The 7500-nt window shown below is 52.4% G+C and overlaps 1 protein-coding gene across 2 annotated transcripts in view; it reads left to right on the forward strand.

The window, feature by feature from the left end:
• The window catches only part of LOC113812868 (GTP-binding protein Rhes), a 72583-nt gene that overhangs the window by 22373 nt on the left and 42710 nt on the right, over window positions 1-7500 (forward strand). The gene's annotated exons all lie outside the window — the stretch shown is intronic.

The raw sequence follows: 7500 nt of genomic DNA on the forward strand, positions 1-7500 counted from the left end.
CGCACACACACACATACATACACACGCACACAGATACACACACACACACCCCCACGCACACACATACATATTTATACTCTAATACGAGTAGATAGCTAATATCTGGAGCTAGTTAGGTCGTGTAGTATGTCATGTATGTGTGCTTGTATTAATGCATTTTATATGTATGTATGTATTAATGTATGTAAGTATTATGTGTTAAAATATTGATGTATATATGTATACAGGGGTGTCAATTGGGGGACATCTGTCCCAAAGACTCCCCCCCCCCTACCCAGAGCCACAGTATTGAACTTAATCTCCTGAATTACACAAAGATAGACCCAGTTATAGCTTTAAAATGCCGCTAGAAAAACTCATTTTTCATTTTTCTAGAAATAGATTCACTTCGCTCGCCTTCCCACTATTGCCTCCCCAAGAAAAAGCTAAGATGACACCCCTGTATGTACGTATTAATGTATCAATGAATGTTTACGTACACGGCTTGTTCGTGCCTATGTACGTGCGGATACGGAGCGAGGCGAAGGCTCAAAGAGAGATGAGCGGATCGGTTGATAATAATACAGCTTACGTGGAGGTTATTGTTCTTACTTTCTTTATTGTATATATATATTTTTTGTCAAGCTCGCTGTCACACTCTCATCCCACTTCCTTCCTTCCCTCCACCCCCTCCTCCTTCCCTCTATCCCTCCCTCCCCCTCCCCTTCCTCCCTCCCTCCCCCTCCTCCCATCCTCCCCCTCCCTCTCCCCACCCCCTCCCTCCCTCCACCCCTCCACCCTCTCCTACCCCCTTCCTCCCTCCCCACCCCCTCCCACCCCCTCCTCCCCTTCCTCCTTCCCCCACCCCTTCTCCCTCCATCCTTCCCTCCCTCCCTACCCCTCCCCCTCCACCCCCTCCTTCCCTCCCACCCCCTCCTTCCTTCCCTCCTTCCCCACACCCCTCCTCACGCACCTGCACTTCTTTCCAGCCAAGCAATTACTGTCATGAGGGACCTCCGGATAAGGGGCGCATGGAGCTTCGTAATTGGCAATATCACTCGCATCACCTGAAGCCAGACGGAGGCAGGTGGGGGAAGGGAAGGGGAGAAATGGCAGGGGAAGAAGGGAGGTGTAGGGGGGAGGGGGAGGGAAGTGTAGGGGGGAAGGGAAGGGGAGAAATGGCAGGGGAGAGAAGGGTGGGAAGTGTAGGGGGGGGAAGGGAGAAATGGCAGGGAAAAGGGTGGAAAGTGTAAGGGAAGGGAAGAAGGGTGGGAGGTGTAGGGGATGGGGGGAAAGGGTGGTGTAGGGGGGGAAGGAGAAATGGCAGGGGGAAGAAGGAGGTGTAGGGGGGAAGGGAGAAAATGGCATGGGGAAGAAGGATGGGAGGTGTAGGGGAAGAGGAAATGGTAGGGGGAAAGGGAAGATGTAGGGGGAATGGGGAGAAATGGTAGGGGGAAGAGTTGGAAGTGTAGTGGGGAAAGGAGGAATGGGAGAGGGGGAGGGGAATGACATGAGGGAAAGGGGAGGCGCAGGGGAGAAGAGGGGGAATGGTGGCGGGAGAATGGAGGTGTAGGGGAAAAAGAAAAGAAATGCCAGGGGGAAGGATGAGAGGTGTAGGGGGGGGAAAGAGGGAAATGGCAGGGGAGAGAAGAGAGATGTAGGGGGAGAAAGGGAGAATGGCAGGGTGGGGGGGGAGGGTATAGGAGTAGGTGGATGATGGGCGTGTACAAGTTTGAAGAGACGAGGGTTGGGTAAGTGTAGATTGAAGGGTGAAGGTTTAAGGTGAAGGGGAAGAGAAGGCGGAGGAGAGTAAGGGGAAAACGAAGGTGAAACGGAGGTGGGCGGGAGAAGAGAGAGAGAGAGAGGGAAGAACAGGGGGAGGGGGGGGGATCAGTAAACAAGAGGGGAATATCGGTTAGCGAGGGTCAGAGAAAGGGGTAAAGGGGACAGGGAGAGCTGCTGGCCTGTGGTGCGACTCCTACAGCTGTCCAATAAATTCTGGTAAGTTGATCCTCGTGTCTGAAATCTATTTGTGATCCGCGGATGTCGATTTTCCAATTTGGTTTGTAGTTCGGGTCGGGTGTTGATTTTTCTGGTTTAGATGGAGGGAGTAGAGAGAGGGAGAGGAGAGGGAGAGGAGAGGAGGGGGAGAGAGAGGAGAGAGAGAGAGAGTGAGAGCGGAGAGAGAGTGAGAGCGGAGAGAGAGTGAGAGCGGAGAGAGAGTGAGAGAGTAGTGAGAGAGAGAGAGAGAGAGAGAGAGAGAGAGGAGAGAGAGAGAGAGAGCGAGAGAGAGAGAGAGAGCGTGAGAGAGGGAGAGAGAGAGAGAGAAAGAGAGAGAGAGAGAGAGAGGGAGAGAGGGAGGAGAGAGAGTGAGAGGGAGAGGAGGGGGACAGAGAGAGAGGGAGAGGAGAGAGAGAGAGAGTGAGAGCGGAGAGAGAGAGAGAGAGAGCGGAGAGAGAGAGAGAGAGCAAGAGAGAGAGAGAGAGCAGAAAGAGAGTGAGAGAGCGGAAAGAGAGAGAGAGAGAGAGTGAGTAGTGAGAGAGAGAGCAAGAGAGAGAGCAGAGAGAGAGAGAGAGAGCGGAAGAGAGAGAGATGAGAGAGAGAGAGCAGAGAGAGAGAGAGAGAGAGAGTAAGGGTGAGAGTGAGAGGGAGAGGGAGAGAAAGAGAGAGAGAGAGAGAGAGAGAGAGAGAGAGAGAGAGAGAGAGAGAGAGAGAGAGAGAGAGAGAGAGAGAGAGAGAGAGAGAGAGAGAGAGAAAGAAAGAAACAACGACAAAGCCAGACAGACAAACATACAAACAGCCAGAACCAAAAACTGAGAGAAAGCGAGAAAGAGCTACACATAGAGAGAGAAATAAAAATCTATTCACATTTATCCCCGAATCTTTCAATCGCCGTCACAAAGCAGGTTTAAGCAGCGTTATTCGAGCTCGACTGGACAGGCCGCCCATGAGCCTTCAGAACCTATGCAGGCCGATCACGTGACAAAGGCTGCCCTGTATTCGCCCTGTATATTATTCTCTGTGGCCTTCAGGAGCTGGGTTTGCCGGACCTTTCGGCTGAAGATGATGGAGAAGAAGGAGAAGAAAAGGTGAAGAAAGAAGAAGGGGGTGCAAGAGGAGAACAAGAAAAAGAAGAAGATGAAAATGAAAAAAGGAGGAGGAGGAGGAGAAGAAGAAGAAAAGATGAAGAAAGAAGAGGAAGAATGAGGAGGAGGAGAAGAAGGAGAAGAAAAAGAAAAATGAAGAAAGGAGAAAGAGGAGGAGAAGAAGAAGAAGAAGAAGAAGAAAAAAGTTGAAGAAAGAAGAAGGAGGAGGAGAGGAAAAAGAAAAAAAGATAAAGAAAGAAGAAGGAGGAAGAGGAGGAGGAGGAGGAGGAGAAGAAGAGAGAAAATGATGAAAGAAGAGGGAGAAGGAGGAAGAGAGGAAGAAAAAAGAAAAGTGAAGAAGGAGGAGGAGGAGGATAAAGAAAAAATGAAGAGAGAAGGAGAAAGAGAAGAAGAAAAATGAAGGAAGAAGGAGGATGAGGAAAAGAAGAAAAATGAAGATAGAAGAGAGAAAAAAAATGAAGAAAGAGAAAGAGACAAAAAAAGAAGGAAGAAAAGAACAACAACAACAACAATACAAAAAAGAAAAAACAAACAAACAGAAAACCATAAATAAAAGGAAGCTCGCACGGCCAGAGGCGAACAGACAGGCCATCGAGCCCCCGTCTCGTTACATGAAGAAGTCGCCCCCTCGCCGTGACCTTCGTGCATCTGGCAAAAGAAGAACGTGTTGCGCACCGCGTCCTCCTCCCCCGCGTGGGTGCCTCGTGAATTGTGGAGGAAGAGGAGGAGGAGGGAGGGGGTGGGGGAGGAGGGGAGGAGGAGGGGAGAGAGGGAGGGGGAGGTAGAGGGGAAGGGGGAGGGAGGAGGGGAAGGAGGAGGGGAGATGGAGGAGGTAGTGGGAGGGGGAGATGGAGGGGGAGGAGAGGGAGGAGGAAGAGGGGAGAGGGAGGGGGGGAGGGGAGGGGCAGGAGGATGAGGAGGGAAGAGGGGAGGGGGAGGGGAGGGGAAGGTGAGGGAAGGAAGAAGAGAGGGAGCCTCGTGAATTGTGGAGAAGAAGGAGGATGAGGGAGGAAGAGGGGAGGGGGAGGAGGAGGAAGAGAAGAGGGAGAGGGAGGAGGAGGAGGAAGAGAGGGGAGGGGGAGGAGGAGGGACGAGGAAAGAGGGGAAGGGAAGCAGGAGGGAGGAAGAGGGGAGGGGAAGGAGGAGGAGGGAAGAGGGGAGGGGGAAGGGAAGGAGGAGGAAGAGGGGGAAGGGAAGGAGGAGGAGGAAGAGGGGTTCTCTGAATTGTGGAGGGAGAAGAAGGAGGAGGGGAGAGGGAGGAGGAGGAGGAAGAGGGAGGAAGGGGAGGAGGAGGAAGAGGGGAGGGGAAGGAGGCCGAGGAGGTGAGGAAGAGGGGAAGGGGGAGGGAGGGAGGGAAGAGGGGAAGTCTCGTGAATTGTGGAGGGAGAAGGAGGAGGAGGGGGAGGGGGGAGGGAGGGAGGGAGGAGGAAGAGGAGAATCTCGTGAATTGTGGAGGAGAAGGAGGAGGAGGGGAGAGGGAGGGAGGACGAGGAAGAGGGGAAGGGAAGGAGGAGGAGGAAGAAGGGAGCCTCGTGAATTGGGGAGGAGAAGAAGGAGGGGGAAGGGAAGGAGGAGAAATAAGTAGGAGGAAAGAGGTTGAGGAGGAGGAGAATAAAGAGAAGGAAAATAAATAGGAGTAACAAGAGGGAAAAAAGGAAAAAGAGAAGAAGAAAGAGGAATAAATAGGAGTAGCAAGAATGAGAAAAGGAAAAAGAGAAGAAGAAAGAGACAAAAACAAAAGAGAAGGTTCAGTTAAGAGAAACAGGAGGTGGAGGTTCTGGCGATTTGCAGGATCGGGTCTCCTGTTCGCCGATCTTCCCCTTTTCTTTCTCGAGGAGTGAAATGTGAGTCAAAGACCGACCTTTTTTCCACTCCCATATCGCGTGGCTCTCTCACTGGCTTCACCCACTGGGCTTTCGGGCCGGGAATCGCAGGGGACTCGGGCTGGAATTGGGTGGGGGGTGGCTTCGGGGGTGGGGGGTGAGGGGTGAGGGTGGGGTGAGGGGGGAGGGGATAGGGGTGAGGGGTGGGGTGAGGGAGGGGTAGGGGTGAGGGTGAGGGGTAGGGGTGGGAGGGTGTGGGAGGTGGGGGTGAGGGTGAGGGTGGGGTGAGGGTGGGGTGAGGGGGTGGGGGTGAGGGTGAGGGTGAGGGTGGGGGGTAGGGGTGAGGGTGGGGGTGGGGTGAGGGAGGGGGTGGGGTGAGGGTGGGGTGAGGGGTGGGATGAGGGTGGGATGGGGGTGGGGTGAGGGTGGGGTGGGGGGATGGATGCCTGGGGGAACGGCATACACTCTATATGATATATATTTATATATTTGTGTGAGTGTGTGTGTGTGTGTGTATATACATGTGGGTATATATATATATATATATATATATATATATATATATATATATATATATATATATATATATATATATATATATATATATATATATATTAACATGCATACACACGCACACACACATATACGCAAATACATATGCATATATATACACATACATATATCTCCATACATCCAAACACACTCACACACGTGGCCTCCGGTGGCGCAATTCCCCCACGCCCTCGACGCAGTTACCTCCACGCCCACGCCCACCCGCGTCTCCCGTGAAAAGGGCGACGGGCGCGCCTCTCCCCCGCGAGGGCGTCGGCGCGCACCTGCGGGCGGGCCGGAGCCACCGCGCTAATGAGTGACATCCGCCGCTCACTTCGAGGACACGCGAGGTCGATAACGCCAACACGAGGTCACGTGCCACTCACGGCGGGCGGGCGGCGGAGGCGCGGGCGGGCGGGTGTCAACAAGCATGCACGCACGTATATGCATGTATCTCTGTATATCTCTCTATCTATTTATCTATCTATCTATCTATCTATCTACACACACACACACACACACACACACACACACACACACACACACACACACACACACACACACACACACACACATATATATATATATATATATATATATATATATATATATATATATATATATATATATAGAGAGAGAGAGAGAGAGAGAGAGAGAGAGAGAGAGAGAGAGAGAGAGAGAGAGAGAGAGAGATTATGAATTTCTTTATATACCTATATATCTATATCGCTAGCTATCAATCTATCAATCTGCCTATATATTAACATATATGTGTGTTCATTTATTTACTTTTCTATCTATCTGTCGACACACATTATTTTTCATTTTGTGATGAAAAGAGGAACGTGTTGCGTTGTAAACAAACACGTCTACACACCCCTAACAACTCGAGACTCCCCTTTCCACACTGCCTTCAACTCCCCCTCCCCTCACACCCCCCACCTCCTCCCCCCTCCCCTTCCTCTCTCCCTTCCCCAACCCCATCGCCCTTCCCACCCCTTCCCCCCCTTCCCCTCCCCCCCCTTCCCCATTCCCCCTCACCCCCTTCCCCTTCCTCTTCCACCCCAATCCCCTTCTCCTCCCCCTCCCCTTCGCCCGTTCCCCTCCCTCCCCCCCACCCCTTCCCCTTCCCCTCCCCCACCCCCTCCCCTCTCCCCCTTCCCCTCTCTCCCTTCCCCAACCCCTTCGCATGGTCCCAACCCCCTTCCCCTCCCCTTCCCCTCCCCTCTCCCCTCACCCCCTCCCTCTCCCCTTCCCCTCCTTCCCCCCCCCCACCCCCACCCCATCGCCCTCTCCCCTTCCAAACCCCCACCCCCACCCTCATCCTACCCCTTCCCCACCCCCCCCCTCCCCCCCCCCACCCCTTCCCCACCCCCACCCCCCCTCGGAAACAAAAGCGCATCGGCCGCCAGGATCGCTCCGGCCTCCCGATGAGCCCTTCCAGCCAGAGCTCCCGCGGCGGTCCGTGAGGCTGGACGCGGGTTCAAGAGGAGGGGCTGTTAGGTCGTTTTTTTTTCTCTTTCTTTCTTTTTTTTTTGGCGGTGTTTGAGGCAAACGACTCTCATGGACGTGGACGTTTGTTTTTTTCTCTCTCTCTTTATTGATCCAAGGAAACCGGGATAGTCGCTGTGAGGAGAGAGAAAAAGGAAAAGAGAGAGAGAGAAAAAGAAAATGTTCCTTTTAACTGAATGTTGACTGAACGGGAAATGGTAAAAATAATTTCCTTGTTTTCATTCGAGAGAGAGGGGGGGAGGGGGACGGGGGGAGGGACGGAAAAAGAGAAAGAGATTGAACAAAAGAAAGAGAAAGAAGGAGGGAGGGAGAAAGAGAGAGGGGGAAGGAAGAGAAGAGACTGAGAAAGAGAAGGTCTCAGGATGGGATTTTTATTCTTACATTCGTGGATACAGTGGCTCTTTAAAAGTCTTCTTACACTTGGATACATTTACAGGATCTAAATACCTCCTCTTACACACATACACGCACACACAACACAAAAAGCACATACATACACTCACATACACGTACACAAACTACCATCC

The sequence above is a fragment of the Penaeus vannamei genome, chromosome 31, assembly GCF_042767895.1.
Source record: "Penaeus vannamei isolate JL-2024 chromosome 31, ASM4276789v1, whole genome shotgun sequence".
NCBI classification, from domain to species: domain Eukaryota; kingdom Metazoa; phylum Arthropoda; class Malacostraca; order Decapoda; family Penaeidae; genus Penaeus; species Penaeus vannamei.